Here is a 25,019-nt window from a genome sequence, read left to right on the forward strand (position 1 = left end):
TGGGAGTTCGATTCCCCACAGTGCATCCTGTGAGAAAAGCCAGCCTGTGTGGCCTTGGTCCAGCAGCAGAAATCCCAATATGCCCCCTGAAGAAGCCACTTCTAAGTACTACTTGGAAAATCCTGAAAATGTCAGCATTGACTTGATGGCACATGTTTTTTTATTTATCCTGTTGTTATGCACCAGCAAGAATTTTCCCACCTGCAAAGATCCTATTAGGATGCTCAAGGTCTGTGAGACATTCAAAGAGTGGTATGCTATTGTTTGGGATCTCTTTTTTGCAGTCATGCTGAAGCACGCTTTTGGAACTGCAACAGAAGGTGTCTATCTCCAGACTAGATCAGATAGAAAGGTCTTTAATCTCTCTAGATTGAGAGCAAAGACCAAAGTCCATCTGAAACGAATGCGGGACTTCCTCTTCGCCGATGATGCAGCCATTGTTGCCCACTCTGCTGAAGACCTCCAACAACTCATGAATCGTTTCAGCAAGGCCTGCCAAGACTTTGGACTAACAATCAGCCTGAAGAAAACACAAGTCATGGGCCAGGGCGTGGACTCACCTCCTTCTATTACCATCTCCACACAAGAATTGGAGGTTGTTCATGACTTTGTGTATCTTGGCTCAACCATCTCTGACACCCTCTCTCTGGATGTCGAGCTGGATAAACGCATTGGGAAAGCAGCTACCATGTTCTCTAGACCCACAAAGAGAGTATGACTTAATAAGAAGCTGATAACATATACCAAGATCCAGGTCTATAGATTAGATCCTGTGTCCTGAGTACACTCCTGTACTGCAGTGAGTCTTGGAAACTGGGACCGTAGGCAATTTATATGATACCGCAAATTTGACGAAAGAGTTCCACTTATATGAATACAGTAATTGAGTAGAGGGTTTCCTGCTCTGTTTAAGGTTTTGGCCACGTTAGGAGAAGCCTCCATGCAGTGAGGTGAAGACAGCTGAGGTTGGGATGGCAAATCCGACCTCCGTCCTGAGTGAGAAGGGACGGTTGAAGGGGTAGTTTCAGGAAGTCCGAAGCCACGGCTCTGAGAGTAGTGCACTACGGTTGACGAGGCCACCACAGTGCTATCAGAACGGCATCCCAATCCAGCTGACGGATCCTGCCTACCATCCTCTGGATGATTGGAATGGGTGGAAAAAGATAGAGTAGGCTGTCGCCCCAATCCACCATGAAGGCATCACCTAGAGAGTTGTCTCCTCTCCCTGCCTGCGAGCAGTATCTGCTGCATTTGGAGTTGGTCTGAGTGGTGAAGACGTTGAGACCTGGCGTCCCCCACTGACTGCAGAGAAGGGAGAAGACGGTGTTGTTGAGAGCCCACTCGTGGGTCTGGATAGTAAGACGGCTAGATGATTGGCAACCTCATTGTCCTCTGTAGCCACATGAAGAGCCACCGGAAAAACGTGGTGATCGTAACACCATTCCCACAGCTGAATCGCTAGATATAGAAGATGTAAAGAATGGGTGCCACCCTTTTTGTTGATATAATACAGGGTGGTCATATTGACCCCGCAACCAGCTATGAGGAATTGGAAAGCTCGGAAAGATTTGATGACTGCTAAGCAGCTCTAGTCAAGTGATGTGCATCAGCCTCTGTGAGCTTGACCACAACACATGGATCTTTTGATGACCACGGTGTGCTCCCCATCCTGTCGTACTGACATCTGTAGTGACTTGTACCGTAAGCTGAAGAGGTCTGAATGGGCAGCCTATCAGGAGGTGAGGGACGAAGGTCCACCAGGTAAGTTGGCAACCCAACTCTGGAGTCACCAGTAGACACTTGGAAGGATGGTCTATCAAAGGGTCAAACTGGGATAGGTACCATGCCTGTAAGGACCTCATCTTCAGTCTTGCATGTTTAAGTACAGATGTAGTTGATGCCATCAGGCCTAGCAGATGCTGTGTATGGTGAGCAGTGATTGTGGTACAAAGCTGAAAGGGGCGGATGGCTCGCCTTCACTTGAGTATCCTCTCTGGAGGGGTAAACACACTGGCCACGATGGAATCAAGATGGGCCTCAATATAATCTGTGGTCTGAGATGGCTCCAGATGAGATTTTTTTTGTAATTGACTTGAAGGCCAAGATCTGCCAGAGTCTGTAGAACAAAAGTAGTGTCCCTTCGGGCTGCGCTGTGTGATCTTGCTATTATCAACCAGTCATCTATATATGGGAACCCTGTGATATTTTGTAGACAAAGATAGGCAGTGACTGGAGCCATACACTTTGTGAAGTTCCTCGGAGTGGTAGACAGGCCGAAGGGAAGGGCACAGAATTGGTAAACTTGGTTTACCAATCGAAATTGGTAAGTCCGATTTCAGCAGCGGCTAAAAGGAACTGAGGTATTACGGGTGGGCGGAGCATGTGCCCCACAGGGCAACGTCCTACTAATCACGTATTTTTAAGCTCTAGAATATTCCGAGATCTGTGTGCCTTCGCGAATACAGATTTGTGTGCATTCACAGAGGCCACGAAGAAGAACAGTGAGTTAGGTATCTAGCTGTGGAGTCAGAGACTTGAGAGTTTAACCACTCTCCCAACTGCACCTCCCAGAAGAAAAGCCAGCCTATGTAGCCTTGGGCAACCTGCACAGTCCCATGGTGCCCCCTGAAGACAAAAATTGTAAACTACTTCTGGGTATTCTATACCTTAGGGGGAAAAAAGACTGCCACACCAAAAGCCAGAACTGACTACACAATACATTATTATGATGATTATTGATCATTTCAGCTTTGTTATTGAACTGTATTGAAGTAATATTGGCAGACTCAGAGGAACCCTGAATTTTGCTAAAACACACACAAAAAATCTTTAGGAGAAAGGGAAATGAGTTCTACAATTATATACCTCCATGATAGGGAAAACTAAGCAAATAAGTAGGGCAAAAAGTGACAAAATTAACAGAAGGAAGAAAAAAAGTATGGCATTCTAGAAAGAGAGGAAAATACACAAAGATACACAAAAAGGCCTGGACATATGAGGTTTGGTTAACAATAAAAAGCTATGTGAAGTGTCCCGGTAGGTAGGTAGGTAGGTAGGTAGGTAGGGAGGGAGGGAGGGAGGGAGGAAGGAAGGAAGGAAGGAAGGAAGGAAGGAAGGAAGGAAGGAAGGAAGGAAGGAAGGAAGGAAGGAAGGAAGTGAGGGGGAGGTAATAGATATGGATAGGAATGGTGGTCAGTACACTGAACTGTAAAGTATGTCTGCTTTGCGACTGCTAACGTACTGTATTCTCAAACACAAAGTTTGAAAGATTCAAAACCACTCTAGTGCCAAACTGATAAAGGATGCCACCCAAGGGTCTCAAGTTAGCAGATAAGATTTGCAATCCAAAATGTCTTCACTCTCCATAGACTATCCAAGCCAAATCACACTAACAACTAGCTTTGTACACATGAAATACGGTTTTAGTAGGGGTGGATAAAAAACAATTTGATTTAAATCATGATTTCAATAAAAACTGATTTTTATTTGAATTGTCCAAAAATATCTGATTTTTAAAAATTTTTAATCGTGATTTAAATCAAATCCACCCTAGTTTTAACCAGTTCTCTTTATCTGAAAAAAAAATTACAAATGGTCATAACCAACTGAGGCTTCCCAGTTTTAGTAACATATAAACATTTTGAGGCACTAATATGGCTATCTGTTTTTATCATTTTAATAAGTTTGTAAGCCACCTTCAGTACTAGCTTTTAGAGGAAGAGTGGAGTACCAATGTAATAAACAAACATACAGGCAAACAAACAAACAAAAGTAGTGCAACGATTTAAAAAAATGATTTCCAAGCAAATTTTTAAAGCTGCAGTTGATATATGATACAAATCCACATTCTTCTCAGCCAGTTTAATCATTTCTTTACCCTGATGAAGTGACAGCAGCAACTCCGGTCTTTCTCTTTACCTTGGGAGTAAGAAGATTATCTTTCTCATAGTTATCCTGATCATCATGTCCTGGGAAATAACCAGCTCCCTTCTCTAAGGCCTAAACTCCTTATTTTGGTTACAGCTGGCAGAGGAACATCAAGTACTGTACTTATTTATTTACTTTATTAATTTAAAATATTTTTACTCCGCCTTTCTCCCTAAAAGGACCCACAGCTTTACTTTGGGAAAGAGGGTGCTAAATCAATTACAGCTCTAAAACAGAGGTTCCCAAATTTGTGGGGCCAGACGCTCTTGGTTTACAACTGCCAGAGGTCCTAGCCCAGAAAGTCAATGGATAGGGCTTCTGGGAATTATAGTCCAAGAACCTGTGGGACCCTGTGTTCAGGAAACCACCACTCTCAAAATTTTGTAGCTGGCCAGAAGAGAGCCGATTTCTCCACCTCCCCTATTACTGGCAGGAAAACAGGGACTGAAGCTACACATGTGACAGTAGTTAGAGTTGGCCCATTCGTGATGCACAGAACTACATTGAAGGAAGGGGCAAAGTGCTCCTGAACACAGATTTAAGACTACCTACCAGTATCTGTCTGAATTAATGGAGGTCTAGATGCAAGACACAAGAAGTTTAGAATGAAAAAGGTGGTCCAAATGTATGAAATGGTTTTAAATCTCAAGTGTAGTTTTACCAATACATCTTTGCTATATCCCTCAAAGAAGGTACATACAATGCACTGCACATGACCATCTTCAAAGCCTTTGAAGTGAAACCATCTGCGAACCCTACCAAGCTTCACTAATTATCAACTCCGAATATTTCTGTCTAAAAGATGAATATGGCAGTATTTGGCAAGGATCTTCCTCCTGTACTGAATCCTCATTTTAAAGAATGAAGATACCAAATAAGAATTTTAGCTGATGTTTATTGAAGGTTAAGGTTGTAAAAAAAAAAAAAAAAGCACATAGACGTGGGGATCTGTTGTTGCTACATAAGATTTTGGCAAGTACAGTATTTTTTTCCTAAATGTTTGGAACTAAAATGGGGTAGAAGCTCACCTACAGCAAAAGGTCATTCTTCTTGCCTGCTGCTTTACTGCTAAGAGCAGTTTCATTTCTGGATTTCTGTTCTTAATCAAGTGTTTGCTCATCAATACTGAAAGTTACCTCAAAGATTTTTGAGATATGACAGTTTCAAATTTCATACAAGGTGCACCAGACAATTGCTTTCCATTTCCTCCCTTGTTTCAAAGGTCATGTTGACTCTTCATATGCAAAGTTTTCCAAGGTGGTTTTGTGATTCTAAATGCAAACAAAACAGTCTACAGTGAGATGTCATCTATTTTTCATTTTGATTCATAATCTGTTATGCAAGGAGTATTACATAAATTAGATGGCCCCAGGCTTGAAAGCATAGCCACCACTTTAAAAGTGAAAAAGACTTCTCTTTCTGTCCTCCTTGATTACTTTCAGATTCACCTGCAAAGTCAAAATAGCAGTCCTGCAGTCAGTAGGAGAGGAACAACAACAGACTATAGACGGATATTGGTTACATGATCAACTAGTCTAGATTTGGTCTACTCAGTCAATCACAATCTGTACAGTTTATCTTAACTCCACTCAACAAGACACCAGTTCTTCTTTCCGACTGTCATTTATTACAGATAAAAGGTTATTAAAAAACCACAAAGGAAACGTGGTACTATTAGCAACACTTTGAAGCTGTAACTTACAACCTTATCACACTGCTCCCATTGCAGTGTACAAAAATGTTCCATATAAGATTTTGCAAGCAGAACATATGACTCTACCGCTTAGAATGAAGAGAAATGGTGTAGTCACAATGGCTAATTATTCTAACAAAAGAGTCCTTATTTTGGCTTCTTCGTTGTGAACCATGCCTTTCTATGGTATCTGAAAGGTAAAGAGTATAAAGTTTTCAATAACAATATGATAAGAAAATCTTTTTATGTACTTGGAACAAGAAACAAAAACAAATATATAATAAACTATCATATATAATAAAATGGGTGTCATCATTAGAAGCATTTACACAACCTATTTTAATAAACTCAATAAGACTGATAAGATGTAGAGATTTGCTTAAGAAAGAAGGGACGTTAAAGACTAGAGAGGAGTAAGAGAAGCAAAAACATTTTTTAGATTGGTGGATGAGATTACAATTAGACTTCAGGTATGCAAAAGACAAAATAATGGGTTTCTATGAAAAACGAACGACATTTGATAAACTATTGTTAGAAACAAATGATAAAATAATTAAAAGAATGTACGAATATTTCTTAAATATGAAAATGGAAGATGAAGTGGTGAAATACTGTGTGGGCACAAAATATTGGTCATAGTATTGCTTTAGAACAGTGGGCATACATTTGGAAGAATAATATTAAACTTACAAAATCAGTAAACTTTAAAGAAAATATATAGAAGATGTTTTATAGATGGCATATGAATCCAACTGAATTGTCTAAAATGTATAAGAATACTCCAAAAATGTGGGAAATGTAAAATGCAGGAGGGTACTTTTTATCACATGTGGTGGACATGTAGGGAAGCAAAATGTTATTGTAGATCAATACATGAAAGGTTACCAAAAATTATCTTATGTGATACCATTTAAACTGGAATTTTTTAAACTGACTGTTATGACTGAAATAGTGGATGAAAAAACAATATATTTGATAACACATGTTAACATTGTTTTGACCGAATATTATGACTGAAAATGTAGATAAAGATGTGAGATATTTGATAATACATGTAATTATAGCAGCGAGGATAATATATGGAAAATATCTGAAGAAATAAGAGGTACCATATCTGGAGGAATTGAGAGAAAAGATACTGGAAGTGGCAGAGATGGATTTTCTAACAGAAGCATTAAATAAAAGATCATCTCGAAAAGGACTCAAAAATGGGAACGGTTTTATAACTGGATCCGAAATATGGACTGAAAAGTATAGATAAAGGAAGTAAGTATGAGAAGGTCCAAAGGAATGCAGAGAGTAGTAACGATAGATAGTCTGGAAAAACTGTTACGATTGTTTACTTATGTGATTTCCCTTTGTTACATAATTAAGTAAGTGCAAGTAGAAGTGGCAAGAAATACACTTCCAGTTCTGTAAAACTCATTTTTTGTGTGGGTGGGTGAGCAAATCAAGGACTTTCTAGCCCACAAAAGCTCCAGTGCCTTCTTTGCTCCTTATAATGCTACAGTGTGATATAAGTGGACTCACCCCTGGTTATTTCCAACCAGCGACTGGCAAAAACAGTGGGGATTCCCTTGAATGCCACTCTCTCACCTTCTGCCAAACCCATCTGTCATCTGCAGGCATTTCCATGCCATTCACCTGTGCAGGGAAGAGGCAGAGAGAGGGAAGCTGGCCAGCAATCAGCTAGGCTTTGCTGGTGTCAGCTGAGAGCATGCTCCCATGTGAAATCACATGGGAGATGAGAAATCAAGCTCGCCACAGATGACTGGGACCTGTAAGGACCAGCAAAGGGCTTTGCTGGGCCTCTGTCTTTCCGGGATGTGGAGAGTGAGCGTATGAAGCCAGGTTTTGGCCAAAGGACTTAAGAGGGTACGAAGGCCCCAGCTATTTACTCGGGATATAAAACAGAAACCATATTCTCTGCTTTGCTGTAAGGCCATTTCTACAGCTGGTTGTCAGCCTGCCAGCCCAACCTTTGAACACTGCAAGCTTTTTTTTTTTTTTGCCTACGCTCTCAGCAGAAGGTATAATTCTCTTACTTTACCCATCTAATTCAAAAAGAAAACCTAACACCACACTCAATTTTTGCCACACATACTGTATACAGTACATAGTTTCTTCACAGATATGTAAACACAATGAATAAAAGAAATGCATTCTAGACTGCAGTATTCCGTCAAAGTCGGTAAGCCATATACCATATACAGGAAGGGATTAGGCTGAGTTGCCATTAGCAACAGAGCTTTTTAAAAAATCAGTTTGGGGCATCTAGAATTCCCACAGCAACAGAAGTAGTAAATTCAAGGCAGCAATTCTGCTTTCATCAGAGAGGCACTGGGGTGCACCAAAAGCTTAGAAGAACGCTGCCTCCCAGACATAATAGCGCACAGAGACGGATGGCTTTTCCCGGGGCGGGGGTGGTGGCAGGGGGGGACACTGAAGTGCGTGAAGGGAAATGAAAGCTGTTAGCATCAGCTGCACTCCATTTTATGTACGAGGAATAATGAATACACTAGAAAATGATCCACAAATGCATCGCCCAGCTTTAGTAAGCATTTCACCCTAAACAGAATTAAGCTTCCTCTTTATTTTTTTTTCACCAAACAAAGCAGAAAAATAGCTGAAGCAATTTCTACCCAATTAATCCTGTTCCCTCCTATGCTCTAAGAGTAAGCAGATAATAACTGCACCATTAAAGGGCTTGTTCATTCACATACCATTTGTATATTAATGTTTGGGTCTCAAAATGCGTTTCCTGCAGCTACTTTCACCTTGCAAAACCGAGGAGGCCACTGCCTCAACCACCAACGTTTATCATGCCACAATATGAGCAACGGTTTGGCGGCTCGCTATCCAATATAATCAACAAAGCTGTAAATATATACAGTGGTGCCTCGCTAGACGATTGCCTCGTGGGACGAGAAAGTATACAGTATATTCTTCTCCTACGCACTCACCCAAACTCTGGGGTTGCAACAGAACTTTCCAGAATCTGCCTATAAAATGTATTTGGCTACATATTCATTCATTCCTTTATTTTATTTAAATTATTTTTACCCTGCCTTTCTCCTTGAAAGGCGGCTTACATAACGGAAAGACAATACTGAAAGCTGAAAACAATGGGTGTACAAGGGTGGTTTACATCATTAAAAGACAATGGTTAAAGCTAAGAACAATTGAGTATAAAGAGGCAGCTTACGTCATTAAAAGGCAGTATTAAAGCGAAAAACAAGAAGTATACCAATATTAAAAAGTATACCAATATTAAAAGCAGTTGGAAAAAAAATACAGTGAAATGGTTGGAAAGAAACATGGACTCTTCAGGGAGTCCCAAAAAAGGCAACAGTTGCTTTGTCATCCACGGAAGATGATCACCTGGATCATCTTTCTTCTCCCTGATGAACATGATATGCAAACTGAGAAAATCCATTAGAAACTCATAGGGGATTGCTCACAGGACGATTTTTTTTCCTTTCTCGGTCAGCTGTGAGTATGACCCATTCTTTCTCCCAGGAGCAACTATCATAACTTTTCATGGGTTCTGGAGCCTCCAAGCAAAGTGTAACATGACAAAAAACTGGCCTGTAACTCAGTGATAGAGAATGAAGTCTTGTGTGCAAAAGATCCTAGGCTTGTTGTTGTTGTTTAGTCGTCAAGTTGTGTCCGACTCTTTGTGACCCCATGGACCAGAGCACGGCAGGCCCTCCTGTCTTCCACTGCCTCCCGGAGTTGGGTCAAATTCATGTTGGTCGCTTGGATGACCCTGTCCATCCATCTCGTCCTCTGTTGTCCCCTTTCTCCTCTTGCCTTCACACTTTCCCAACATCAGGGGCTTTCCCAGGGAGTCTTCTCGTGAGAGGGCCAAAGTATTGGAGCCTCAGCTTCAGGATCTGTCCTTCCAGTGAGCACTCAGGGTTGATTTCCTGCAGAATGGATAGGTTTGTTCTCCTTGCAGTCCAGGGGACTCTCAAGAGTCTCCTCCAGTACCATAACTCAAAAGCATCAATTCTTCGGCGGTCAGCTTTCTTTAGAGTCCAGCTCTCACTTCCATACATTGCTACTGGAAAACCATAGCTTTCACTATGGGGACCTTTGTCGGCAAGGTGATGTCTCTGCTTTTTAAGATGCTGTCTAGGTTTGTCATTGCTTTCCTCCCAAGAAGCAGGCATCTTTTAATTCCGTGGCTGCTGTCACCACCTGCAGTGATCATGGAGCCCAAGAAGGTAAAATCTGTCACTGCCTCTGCCTCCTAGGCTTACTCTCTAATATCTCCAGACAGAGCCGGGAAAGTATCTGGTCTGATGACCTAGAGAGCAGCTGCCAGCCTGTGTAGACAGGATTATGCTCCAGGAACCAAATCATTGGCTAAATATATAGCGACCTTTCATATTCCCATGCTCGGTTTGTCTCCTTCAATAGACTCAAAAGCCTCCTGGCTCCATAATAAGAAACATTATCAGAATTACAATTACCTCCAATTATAATAGTTGCTGCAAAAAATGTATTGCAGCGCTTCTAGGAAATACTTAAGCTCTTGGCAAGTCTCCCAAGAAAAGGAGTGCCAGAAGAGTCTAATGCTGTACAAGCTTTGTGCGAAACTGGCAGTCAAGAGCAATCAAGATCACAATGAATAAATGAGAAGGTAGTCTTTAACATACACCCTGAGCCGTTGATAGTTGTGCAAATCAAAATCAACACCACTTTTGTCATACCTGGAAAAGACGGGGCCATTAAAGCATCCTACCTGTTGTGATTTGGGACTTTATTATGCATGTTGAACATACGCACCGTCACTGAGCTATGGGGAGAGTCTCTGATTTTTCCAGTTACAGGAGCCAAAAAACACAGGTGGCATACGCCCGGGAGGGATCTGAGTTAAATCAAGTTGATTTAAATAAATATTTAAATTTTAAATTTTGTTTTTATTGAAATCAATCTGATTTTAAAGCATCATTGATTCCCCCTCCCCACTAAAATTATCCACAAAATTCTAGGCAGCCATAACCATTTAAGAAAGTGAGAGTAATCTTCCTCGGTCAAATTAAAGGCTTATCTAATCCACTCCTATTTTTCCACATCTGTCCACTACATTCTGCAGGTCACAATAGAAGTGTCCTCTCACACGTGATCGGATAATCAGTGTCACACTGGTGTTCAAATAAGATTTCCACAACCTGTAAGCAGCTAATTGCAGCTAACTGATGTGGTGCTGAAGCAAGTCTCAGCGGCATGCCCAATCATGCACCCAACTGAGATGCAGTCCGACAACACATCTATTAGCTGCAATTACCCACGGCAAGTTCGGCATAATAGTCTTTTCAAATCCTCCAAAGCAGCGTGTTCACCATAACCTGTAGTAGCAAAATGACATCATGATCAAGAAAATAGATACACTACTTCAGACTCTCAAAGAGATTTTTAAAACATACTTAGTGGATTACACTAGTAATCCAGTGTTTGCGTTACTCTATTGCAGTCCTATGATTTTCCAGAGACAACAATAGCATATCATCAAAGAACTGTTTTCTAATATTTGTAAATGGATTACAGCTCAGACACATGTCAAGGTCATGGTATTTACCAATGCCTGGATTTTCTGATGGAGTGATAGAAGGCATTGTTATATATAGTCAAGAATTCCTGGAATAACTTCTGAACTACACCTTATTTGACAAACACATTAGAAGTATAATGCAGTTTAACTTGCCACACAGTTCTGCCTGATGCAGCCACACACTTCACGACTATCCTATTTAAAAAAAAACACACCTAATAATCTCATGCCAACACAACCTTTGAACTTAAGACACATGTACAGTTGTGCTATTTTATAGACAAGCTACTGTCAACATGGAATCCAAGCTTGCTGCTGTTTAGTGCTTTACTCTGGTAACTCCCACATTGGCTTGATAAAAAATGGCAAGTAAAATTTAGATACAAAAAGAAAGAAACATGGCCCTGTCCTCTTTTGTCACATTCCAGAGGTGGGAATTACACTTCCGCACAACAAGCATGGGGCCTCTGGAATATGAAGATGGTTCTCTCTTGCCCAGTCATTAACACCAATGAAATTATTACGGTACACTCATGATTGGCCACCAAGGACAGTTCCACATCAAAATACTACCACGAATACATTAATAGTCAACATTTATTAGGGTCAAGACCAATATCTAAACTTTTCACACAGATCAACCCTTTGCACTCTGTGCTTCTGCTGTCAACATTCATGGTGAGCCCATTGCTAACCCCGTTATTACTTCCCCCTATTTTGATTTTAGGGAAATCAAGGTTTTTATTTTTGCTACTAACTCAAGAGAGTTCATTTGCCACACGCAGCTTTCCCTCACCCTGTTCCGCAGATTTCTCCCCCAATCTCCTTCTTCTTAATTCCATTTATATTTGCCATCTGAAAGACCAGTCTCAAAAAGGCAGCACTTGGTCTCCAGCATCACCCTTTTGTGCCTTCAACGGTAGTCTTCAAGGGCCAGGATATTTAAAGAAAGACAGTCCCTGTAACTCTGATGCTTCCCTATAATTTCTGGGTCACAAATATAGAAGGACTTCAATAAGCAATATTTGCATGTTGGTGCCTTTTCTCTTCAATACATGGCATTGCAATTCCTGCCGCCACACACCATGCTTCTAGGCTGAACACCATATCACTACATGCTTATTCTAGGCACATGAATTATACATGTATGTATAAGGACACTTGGTAACAATGTGCCGGATTGTCCTTTTGTGTCTGCACCCACTAGAAATGGAACACTCTTTTACTGCATTCACTGCTCTTCCTTACCTTTGTTCTTTCACTTATTTGCTCTTCTTCAGTAGATGCTTCAGTGCTTTCTGATCTGGGAGTCTTAACCTTCCAGCACTATCTCTTGTATCATTTTGGATTGCCTTATCATGGTTTTTGAGATGTAAATATTCACAAGCAGTGACCACTGTTTCTTCTGCACACTACTGACATGTTAGCTGCAGTATTGCTGGCACTGTCTGTAAAAGCTCCTCTGCCAATGTCACCTCCCATTACTACTGCTGTCCAGCAGCTGACCTCCATAAGTTCCTCAGCCTCTATCACCATTGGAACTGTCCATTATCTTCTGCTGATGTGACCATTAAGCTTGAAGAGATTGGATGTATTGTAGTCTGGTGTCTCAGCTTTGACTGCTCCTTCATGGGTGACCACGTTAGGAGTTCAGACTTCTAACAGAATCTAGCCTCCTGATGGACTTGCTCTCGGCTTCCCTGAGGTGCTCAAACCTATTAAGGTTTTAATCTGACAGGGGGATACAACATATTGCTTAGCTGTAATGAAGAAAGTGACTAATTACCTTTCTTTAAAACAAACAAACAGGCTAACTGGCACGAAACCTTCTGACTTGGCCAAGACCACGCAGGGGCAACACTGCTATAGGCTCATGCTCAATACATTATTCAGCGGTCAAAACTCCACACTACATACAGTAAATGGCAGTTTAAGAACACCGAGTGTCCATGGTTTCAAGAAAAGCAGATTTAATCATGTGAAAAAGTTTATGTTGAATCACATTCCCAAAGCCAAAACCAGGAAGGCTGAGATTGCCTGTTTCTACAAGTAGAATGCCAGTCCAAAGCATATTAAGACATAGCTCTGTGTATGAGCTATGCCATTTTGATTAATATTTCATAAATATCACACAATGCATGACAGAATGCAACATTTTTCCCCCAAGAAGAAACACACATTTCTGATTTGATTACAGAAATATTCTGCTTCAGGCAGATAGGCTAATTCTATTCCACAGCTTTTAAAATCAAAAGAATAATTATTTGATTGACTGCGTGGTTTACAAATACCTCTACTGTATGCACTTCTGCATGGTGCTGTTTAAAGTAAACCTTTAACTGCATTAATCAGATACTAGGTACACTAATAGAAAGTGGTGTAAATGGCCCAAGTGTGAATCGGGCTATGGGCAAAACCCTCATAGCCCCTCATAGATAGATAGATAGATAGATAGATAGAGAGAGAGAGAGAGAGAGAGAGAGAGAGAGAGAGAGAGAGAGAGAGAGGGAGGGAGGGAGGGAGGAAGGGAGGGAGGGAGAGGGAGGGAGAGGGAGAGAGAGAGAGGCTGGACTCCGATCCATAGGGTCCCTTCCATCTCTGCCGTTCTAAGGTTAAAGGTTAAAGAATTGCCTAATTGCCAACTTTTATTTCTGAAAACTTAAGATGTTAGGGATGTTGCTTCAGCATAAAAGGTTTTTCACAAGCCATGCCATCGGTACTATTTTAGCTAGAAAGTGTTAGGAAGAAGAGAAAGAAATGTCCAACAAACTCATTCCTGAAACTAAAGTGTACTCGTATTTAAAGTGGCAGTGTGTAGCCTGCATAATTAACTTGTAAACCGCCCAGAGAGTGCTTGAAGCGCTATGGGGCAGTATATAAGCAGCACACTTTGCTTTTGCTTTGCTTTAATGTGTTGTAAGGCTGGACTTTCACACTCAGGTGCAAAGGCCGCCCAACAAATCACCACAACAGCCTGACAAATGTAATAAGGAATAATTACTAAGTGCAGATGTTTCTCTTTCTTAAATTCTTTTTTTTTAAGGGAACATTACTAGAAGAGTAATTAAGAGACAGAACCAAGGAGTGGCAGAAACTAAAATATTATTCTTTATAAAGAGTCCCCAGGGTAGAAACCTATGCGATACATCTGCTTTTTCAAAAATTACAAGTCTGTAGCAATTATCACAAGAAAAGCAGTAAAGACTTAAAGAAACAAACTCTAGAAGCGTTTAAAATTAAAGAGTTTGTTTCTTTAAGTAGCAAAATCCAACAACCACTTGGGCATGTTGTGCAGAAGGCCTCTTAATACAGGATTTCTCTTCTAAACTAAGTTCCCTCTAATTTTCCACCAGCACTGAGCACAGAAACCCTGCCGCTTGCACACATGCAGTCCCAGCCGGAACCAGAACCAAAGGAGTGGCAACACTAACTGCGGGTGCACGGCGCCAATACATCACTGAGCAAGTTGCACAGCTTAGAGGCAACGTTACTTCTAAATATAAAACTACAAATACACTTAAGGCAGATAGAAGGTTAAATGTAATATTTCCAAACATCACCCACAAAACTAATTTATGAAATTTCCCCCCCTCTTTTTCTCCTAATCTCAGCCAAGATCACAATTCCCAGTTTAAAGCAAAGTGTGTTGTTTATATACTGACCCACCGTGCTTAAAACAGTCTCTGGGCAGTTTACAATTTAATTATGCAGGCTACACATTGCCCCCCCCCCGGGGCGGACGGGACTCAATTTACCAACCTTGGAATAATGGAAGCTTGAGTCAACCACAAGCCAGCTCCACCTGAGCGCCCAGGACCTAACTGAGGTTGTGAGCAGAATCTTCGCTGCAATTTAACCACTGAGCCATGCGCCTGCCGACTTATTTTTAGGTTTTCCACTAGGTGCTCAGGTGCAATATTATCCAAACACAAGACAGCCTCTTACATAGCAAACAAACAAAAATCCTCTAACAGCTGAAGGCAGATTCAGAAGCTGGTATTGGAAGTGCAAAGTTGAAAAGGATGTTTAGGTCACTTGTATACAACAATGGGATATAGTAAACACCAATAATTTGTTTATTTTAAACTGCACAAACAGTAAAGGAGTACAGTATATAGAAGGTTTGTGCAAGTAAAGAAGTCTGATGTGTTTCAGAATTCTTGCTAGAGTCACGGTTAGATTAGTGCAAAAGGGATTTTTTGTTTGTTTGGAGGTTTTTTGTTGTCATCAATATGAACTTAAGGACATACACTTTCAATGCTATTTACCCATGTTCCTTTCCACATGGTATACTTAGTGTAGCATGCAAGGTAAAGATGTACAATATTTTTAAGAGGGTGTGGTTTACAGTTGTGGAACACTAACTCATTATGTCTGCTGGAAGAATTTCCAGAGCAGCCCTCTGCAGTGTTACTCGACTTAGATTACTATGTAAAACTGTATAAAAATAAGCACCAGTTCTATTCTGGCTGAATGAAGTAACCTTCTCCTGCTGGCTGTCTACAATAAATACTACTGCTGCTGTTTTGTGCCATGAAAGCACTTCTAACTTAATATGACTGTATGAATGAGTGATTGCCAAAAAGTCCCACTCCACTCGCAATTAATATACTGTAGCTTATGTCTAATGAACATCTCGATTTTGAAGTTCGTTTCTCTAATAAAAGTACAATAATTTTAAAAATTTACCCAATCATTGTGTGGAATTTGTGTAACTTGTTACTACCTTGTTATGGCTAACATCATGGATTCATGTTTTTGCTTGAATAGTTTTATATCCATTTTGGGAGGCATAAATGGTATATTGCAGTCAATAAATAGCTAGGCTTCGTATTCTGCCCAAGGCATACACCCAAGTATTAAAATATTATTTGTTTTTCTTATACAACTATCCTTTGGCATCTGAGCTAGCCCTAAGTAGCAGCTCATATTTATTATCACTATAATCTTAATCTTCTGTACAGCTAGGCTCTTTAAACTAGACCGGCAGCATTTCCATTTTCCTGCTGAAATACTCATTGTACAGAAACTCGATGAAATATATCTTGCTTTAGAGGATATCTATATTGAGGTTAAATCACCTTTAAACATTTCAGGGCCAAAGTCTGTTGAGTAAAGTATGCTGGCATAACAGATGACCTCACCTGGCAGTAGAGTTTCTGTTTATTAATGAGGCTTGAGACAGGAACACTGATTATCTGCAACTTGTCTGTGTTGGACAATGCCATTTCCTTTACATCAGTGCACTTTACTCTACTGGAGTTTGGCCACTGTGATTTAACGCCCCATCAGAAGTACAGTTCTCTAAGCGTAAATTAAGAATCTCAAAGAATTATCAGTAACTTCACAAATATATAGGAACTATTAAGAACAAAGCTCTGGGTAGCATGAATATGAAATTCATCAATGTTTTCTCTGGGATTTGTTTTATGGCTTTATGAAAACATGCTTTTTTTCATAATAGATCTGACCTCTGTATTTTAGGTCTAGCAGTAAAATTTGGATGGGATGGGGGGGAGGAATGAACTTGCTGCTATCCTGCAGCTCAACTCTAATATTATAAAATGCATAATTTACCCAACCAGCCCATAAGTATTCTTAAAGCACTTAATGTGACCTCAATGGCCATGTTCGAATATTGCTTTGTGTCAGGAATTCTGAATAATTAAATTAAAATGTGAATAAACAGCATGCTCAGGCTCACAAATCCATACTTCTCCGCCTTCCCTCCTTAAGAGTCGCAAAATAAAGAAGGTGTCAACCGCTTATCATAATGTGCAAACTCAGGACTACTAAGTATTAAGCTAGTCCTCAACTTTTTTATTTTTTAAAAAATCCTGGTTTGTCTGAGCATAATACATAATTCTAGTTCAAGTGTCACACTGAGGTAACCTACTCTATGAATTAATACACAAGGCTCCCCAGACTATATGCCTTATAAATGCTCTTTCTATATAGAACATCTGTGCAAAGTACACTACAGTCCAGAATAGACAAGCTGTTTTGTGGGAGCTGGTGGATAGAGGGTGCTGTGTTCTGGCAAGAGATTATACACAATTTATAACCTACCAAGCCAAATTCAACCAACCAGCTATGTTCTGTGGTCTGTCAGATAGACACTTAATAACACACAAACACACCGCTTTCCAGCAAAAAGAAGAGACTTATTAAATCCTCTAGACTGGACTGCAGTATAGCTATTGTTTGAAAAGTAGGAAATCTAAAACCAAGATCAGATGGCCAAATTTGGAATCCTTCAACTTCAATTATTCAATTATGGCAAGGGGAAACTATAACCAAAGCCCTAGCCCTTGGTCTACAACAACAATATATGCGCATACACAGCAAAATTAGGATTTCCAAAAGCATTATTTGTGGCACAGCTTCAGTAAGGTTAATTTCAATATGCAGAATCATTATGAAGCAGTGGGTGTATGGCCAAGTCATGTTCAAACTCCCTTCCACAGCAAAGCAATCTTCGAGAAATAGTGACTTTCATTGGCTGGCATTAAGGAATTAATCACATAATTTAAAAAGCAATAGAAAAGTTCATGAACATAAAATACAAAACACAACTTCCATGTCTAACACAGAGTACAAAGTTAGACAAAAGAGACAGCCAACAGTAAGGACCATCAGAGATGCGTTTTGCTGTGATCTAAAAGAAATATCTAAGGTATTGTTAGAAGAACCTTACTCCAATCCAGCAAAAACCCACTGCTGCTAACCTTTGTAAGTAAGTAGCCAATACTGTACTATACAGCAGTGGTCCCCAACCCTGGGTCCCCAGATGTTTTTGGACCACAACTCCCAGAAATCCTGGCCAGCAGAGGTGGTGGCAAAGACTTCTGGGAGTTGTAGTCCAAGAATATCTGGAGGCCCAAGGTTGGGGACCACTGCTATACAGTACAGTACTTCTAGCTCAGGATCTTATTACATAAATAGCCAAGAACTCAAAAGTGAATTCCTCTGTGCTCAAGTTTTGTATAGGGAATGCATGAGCATATATGCAACAACAGATCAAAGGTCTGAGTCCTCTGTACACTGAAAATACATATCCGCCAATTACCACTCTCTTCGGCTGGCCTAGGGGTCCTTGCTTTGCTACCTTTCTTCATGCAGGTGAACTACTGAGTGTACATAGACAGGCCTTGAAGAGAATAGCAACCCCTTTATGCAATGTGCTTCTGACGCTTTCATGGGCAGTACTAGCTACCACGGCATCTCCTATAGCAGTGACAAAGAACCTTTTTGGGCCCAAGTGCCCAAAGGGGGGGGGGAGCAGGCAGCAGTGGAAGTGGCAATGGAAGGGGGAATCCCAGGCATGGAGGTGCCTCCAGACTCAACTTTGGATCCGCCACCAGGGCCAGCTGCTCCGGATCCTGGCCCGCTGCCTGTCGAGACGTCAGCACGACGGCTACAGCCTCCTCCTCAGGTTTGGCTGCGGGGGGGGGAGTAGCGATCCGGCGACTTATGGCTCACGTGCCCACAGAGAGGGCTCTGCATGCCAGCTGTGGCCCGCGTGCCAAAGGTTCACTGTCCTATAGCAAACAAAAAAGGGCTACGTGGTTTTTAAATTTTAACTATTTGGAGCTAAAGTTTTGAAGTCTAAACTTCAGAGCTGTTGTGGATTTACCTTTGGTGTTTGCATCCCCAGGGAGAGAATTCTGTACATTTAAATGTGCATGCTGCTTCTGCTAAGAACTTATGCTAAGAAATGCATAAGGCAAGAAATGCTTTCATTTTGGACCACATGTGTATAATGAAATGTAAGCTTGAGTGCATGATGGGAGGTTTTAGCTTCCTGCTTAAGAAGGCATGATAAAAAATATCCCAAGACAAGCAACCTTCTGACTACCCAGTAAAGATGAACTGTGCAGCCAAATCTACACCCTTATGGCTTGCAATTTTTCATTTATTTCAACATCAAATTACTTCCAATACCTGAAGGAGTAAAGTGATTCTTTACAAATTGTTTGACATGGAGATAAATGAACATGTTAAGTCCAAATATGCAAACCATTTTGGCTGTCTATAACAACATGCGATTCAGATACTTACTAGAAATTCCTGCCAAGGACATCACAATAAATTGAGATTCAGGTTTCAAGAGACAAGCATATGCAGATTATATGAAGCAGCTTGCATGCATCTTCCTAAGTCACCAAAATAGCTAATTTGTAGACGTGTGACCTTTGGGAGTGGATTCCAGTTTCCTCTTCAAATTGTTCACAGTAAACATAAAGTCAAGCACTTATGGAGTAGTTCTGTGCTCTTAATCTTGTTAGTCGCATTTGCCAAAACACAAATTAGTAACTTGCGCAACAGTTTCAAGAACATAAACACACCTTATAATATCAATTACACATACTTTTCAGGATACATAATAAATATCATAAATAGTTCAATCGAATCTAATCTCTGGCACAGCAATTGTACAGATCTCATATACTGTATACCTGTTTTTAGCTATATACAGTGAATACCATCTGAACTGTTAATTTAGTTGTAGACGTTTTGTTGAATCTGTTCCCTGCATAAATAGATGGGTGTAGAAACTATAGCCCCAGGAATTACTTGAATTCTGCTTCTCATCTACATAAAACACTCTCACATTTTATCTCAGTATCATCAGAGCTACAGACAAGGAGGAACATGTTCTTTCAACTCATTTTATGGTTCAAACAAAACCAATGTGCTTCATTGATGCACATGTGCAACACCCCCCACATACTATTTTAGATCATATTAGGACACAGAAATAATGAATATCCCATCAGTATTATGTTCATTTCCAAATATTCTGTACCATACGTATGCAGGAAAAGTGACTGTAAAACCAATTCTCTTAATCCACCTAACAAAAGACACTGGAGATTTCTTCTGTTGTATGTTGAAGAAAGATTCTAAATGCATGAAAGACAGAGCAATGGATCCCCTAATTTTCCTATGCACAATATATTCCTGCAGAGCCAAAAAAATCTATTATGAATGGAAGATCATTGAATCAGCACCAAAAAACCTTCTCAAAAGATTACAATCAACACAAAATGTGGAGAGAACGACAGGAAGGGAGGACTTCCCGCATGAGCTGGCCGAGCCTTTCTTCTGCACACAAGCGCGCGATTCATTCCTCCTTGGCCCAGGAAACTCCTGTGAAGACAACATGCACAAAGAACCAGACGCAGGAGACCTGCAAGTGGATGCTCGCTGGAGTGCTTATTCGAAGCAGAGGTGCTAAGAAGGAAGGCGACGCCCAATCCACCTCCTCTTGAGCAGCTTTCCTGGCATGGAACGCTGAAATGTCCTGGATCCACATCATACGAAAGAGGGACAAGAAAACCAGCATTAGGGCGATCTGTTCCTGGGATCTCTCCCAGGAAATGCAAATGGAACAAAATACTTTTTTGTGTGCAGAACAGTTAGTTCACCATCAGGAAAGAAACTGGGGGGGAAAATGACATGCTGACAACCACCACTGACTGTAAGAATCAGGAATGGAGGATGAAGGAAGGAGAGGGCACTTATTTCAATGGAAGCCTTCCTATGCTAATCATCAGCTGGGTAAGGCAAATTTTGTTTGGACCATAAGTAAGGAAGCAAGTTATCAACTTTTTGTCCAAGTCTTGAGCAGCCCCTGACTGCAGCAGATGCTACAGAAACCTAGCATGGACCCAAAAAACATCAACAGTTAATAGGGCCACTGGCTCATAGCACCAGCTTTGATGATATGCTTAGGAACGTGGCAATTTTATCAAATCAGACATTTTCAGGCAAAAAAACTTTCTAGATCTATCCGAATTGGAGTTCTGCCTGGTTTATGCATACAAACTAACTCGGCTAACTCGTGCCCTCCTATGGTATATTTAGAGAGATGGATTTTAAACAAAGAAAATGGTTATACAGAGAAGTAATCCCAACATTAACATTTTACAGGGGACTTTGTATGAACAAAAGCAACCATTACAGAACCTTCTACTCAGTCCATCCTACTTTTCTAAAGCTTGGGCAAGCTTTCAAAGCTATTAATTGTCAGATGATGTCAACGGTCATGACGGATGACCAATACCATCCATGACTCATATGATCTAGAGTTGAAGCCTTTAAAGTTCTCTTACATAACATCTTATTTGTCCGAGGTATCCAAAACCTCAATTTAAATGTTAGGATACTATTATTTAGAATTACATCAAAAAATATCCTGGAGAAGATACCATACTTATTGTTAGTTGCTGGGTGGAAGAGCGTTTTTATTCTCATTTAATTTGCACACTGATTGCCACAAGGATTTTTGCAAAAGCTCTATTAAAAATTGTTCAAAATTCTAATGGTTATATCCTGATTTTTTAATCATTTTCCTGTCTTTCTCACTGTACTGCTTGTTTAAGACTTTTTCTTTTTACATGCATTTAATCTATTTTACTGCCATAGCATTTCTAGTAATTGTATCTCCAAATACAAATTTTGTATTATGTACTTTTCAGCATGTTTAAATTTTTACAAATATACTGCGGAATCAGCAATAAATGTTGGATTGTGGTGTAGTGTACTAGGAGGCCCATATTCAGTCAATGGTGAAATTCATGACAGACTTGGTACAGTCAATCTAACCTATTTCACTGGGATTTTTAAAATAAACCAGAGCATGGGTTGGAAGTATATAAAATGATACCTTACAAATCCTTTTCTAATAAAGATCCTCACTCTCTGTCTTTAACATTTCTGGTGCTGATTTTAAATTGCAAATACATTTAAAACCAAAAGTGCTAATTAATCCCCAACAATTAACAATGCATATTTGGCATCTACGGAGAGCTGCATTTAAAAACAGCTGAAATATGTTATAATCAAGAGTGATACTTTTCACTGCTAGAATGGGAATAATCATCACCACCTAAAGGCCAACTAGAAATTCAGTTCATTTATTTTTTATCATTTACAACCTTTTTACAGCCACAGAACAAACCAAAAAATAAACCTGGCTGTTGTTTTCAACTCATACTTGAGAGATCTGACAGAGGGGAGGCCAAGGGGAGAAAAAGAATGTGTTGACGCTTAATTAACAGAACATTTTAAGCATTCAGTGAATCTTCACTGCACACTGAAATTTCACCATTTAAATGACCCCACTTCACCATTTGGAGGTGAAGGGTGGCGAGATCCTGCCCACCAGGAAGACTGAATGAGTTACTGCTGCTCTGGATTCTGACTTTGATTTAAAGGCTGCTACTTCCTACAGCAGAAGCACCATCTGGCTGCTATTCGGCAATCTTATTTTGATGAGATAATTGCATAGAGGGACTAAGACAGGACTGTGGACATCTGATTGATGGTGAAGATCTCGAGCATTGGTGCCAAACACATCACCAAGAAATGGGTGGAGAGACTGGCAAATTCTGAAACGATTCGCTTCAAGGTGGATATTCCAAGAGTGGTGGGCTATTTAGATGAATACCGTGAACTTCTCAGTGAGGAAAAGAACTTTACAACGCCTGTTTAAAAACAATGTTGGAGTCTGGACTGTTTCAGCTCAGAACTCCAGTCAACCATGCTCACATCTAATAGTGCTGAAGCTTCAGTACAGGATCTTTCAGAAGCCGCTCATTCACAAAGTTGCCATAAGTCCAAAAAAGTGACTTGGCAGCACATTAACAACGACACAATGCTCACACCAAAGCTGGCTGGACAGCAATGAGAAGAAGCACCTGGATCAGGAGTTCGATTCCCACCTGTGCCTTGAAGAACCAACTCGTGTGGTCTACAGCAGTGGTTCTTAACCTTGGGTCACTCGGGTGTTTTTGAACTGCAACTCCCAGAAACCCCAGCCAGCACGGCTGGTGGTGAAGGCTTCTGGGAGTTGCAGTCCAAAAACACCTGCATAACCCAAGATTAAGAACCACTGGTCTGCAGGAAGCTGCACAATTCCAGGGTAACCTCGGAAGAAAGGAATGGGAAACCACTTCTGAGTACTCTCTACCTAGGAACCCCTCAACAGTGTTGCTGTAAGTTGAAATCAACTTAAAGGCATATAATTATCCCTATGCTCACAGCCACTTTATGCCATTTCTCTCTCTCTCTCTCTCTCTCTCTCTCTCTCTCTCTCTCACTCACTCACTCACTCACTCACTCACACACACACACACATTGTGCTGGTTACCATTACTCCCACTACAACTATTCAGTCCGCACTAGAATGCATTTATTTTTAAAGCAGGGAGTCCTCCCCCAAATGTTTCTCTTGAAGTACGTATTTGACGTACTATTTCTGTAGAGCTTGTGGCTCCTGTTCCCCTTTCGTGGGCACATAGCACTGTTTCAGTTACATGAAAATCTACAATCATGGAACAAGCTTTCTCTTAGTATACATATTCTTCGGCAGGCAGAAGGCAGGGAGACTCTCTTCAATGCTCCAAGGTGCTTTAAGACTGCAAAGAAACCAGGACATAGCCTGATTCCGCTGCACTGTACATTTTCTTTCATTCTAAAGAACTCAGTCTCTCCTGCAGCAACGAGTCCCGGTCCTTAAAAATGTTCCAGACTCAGCAGCAGGCCAGATTCAGTTGCTTTCCATGAACTAAGAGCACAGATGTCTGTCCTAAGCATCCTCAGCTTTTTCTTCCTCTACATTTTCTTTTCCTCTTTAACTAGCATTTCAAAGTTTTACAGCTGAGACAGAAATAACTATTCAGAACATAAACCTAGTTACACTAGTTGTCTTGTGCAGACCTAATGCACGCAATATATAACATATACAAAATATCAAACATAAATAGGCTAGTCTACCATTTATTTGAGAATTACTGCACTGCCATCCCATTTAGGACTCCGAGGTCTCAGCTTCAAAAGGCATCCTAAGCACTTCAGTTGCAGGGCTGGCAGTAGCTACATCCCTCACGAAACTACATGTTCCATGGGACACCATTAAGCCAATGGATTTGATGAAGACATGAAAACTATAGCACTAAAAAACTTAGTTGCCAAAATCCTGTTGCCTAGTTAATACTAGTGGGTGGAGAACAGCTTAACTTGAGTGGAAAGTTGCCGCTAATTCACGAGTCCCCCCCCCCTTAGATTGCTCATTGAGTAACAGCCCAGTAGTCGGGTGTTTGAGTCAAAATCCATTTCTGCCATCTTTCCTCCGCCAGTTTAACTACACCAGGATTTTTTTTGTTACTAACTGCAATATAGCATTTTACAATATGCTTATTCTGGACATACACAAAAACTACAGAAAGCTGCTATTTCTAAAGTAGTTTCCTTTTTTTCCCCTCTTTCTAATATTCTGACTGGACCAGAGCTGCTATAAGGTAACCCTAAAAACAAAGCTGATATGTTCTATAAATATCTTATGACCACACGCTGCACTATATTTAAACAGATATAAGAAACGATCTTGAACCGCAATCATAGCCTCTTGGAAGTCTGATTGTGAACCCTAAAAACAATATTCCTTGTGGCATATAGGTGGCTACTCTAGTCTCCATGTTAACAAACTGAAGAAAACATTGAGAGAAAGAAATCAACAGATTCTGGGCTTGCAATCAAGTGACATAATTGAAAAATATAATTCATATGTATGGGAAGAAATCCTACATATATCAACCAGTATTTATTGTGTAAATGAGACCTGGTCCCTTTTTTCACATGAAATAAGCAATAATCTTTCCCACAGAAAACTACACTGCACCAGCAGAGACAGAATGATAATATATACAAGTTAAAATTAACTCAGCAAATTAATTTAACCACACAGAAGAACTGACAGAGACTAACATGTTATCAGGCCTGATGCTTAATCTCTCATGAACTTGCATCTTTGAATTGCCTTTTTTTTTTTTG

At 40.4% G+C, this 25,019-nt stretch overlaps 1 protein-coding gene across 5 annotated transcripts in view; it reads right to left on the reverse strand.

Moving 5' to 3' along the window:
• FCHSD2 (FCH and double SH3 domains 2) overlaps window positions 1–25,019 on the reverse strand; it is a 158,644-nt gene that overhangs the window by 128,068 nt on the left and 5,557 nt on the right. The window lies entirely within an intron of this gene.

This window comes from Pogona vitticeps, chromosome 3 (assembly GCF_051106095.1).
Source record: "Pogona vitticeps strain Pit_001003342236 chromosome 3, PviZW2.1, whole genome shotgun sequence".
Lineage (NCBI taxonomy): Eukaryota > Metazoa > Chordata > Lepidosauria > Squamata > Agamidae > Pogona > Pogona vitticeps.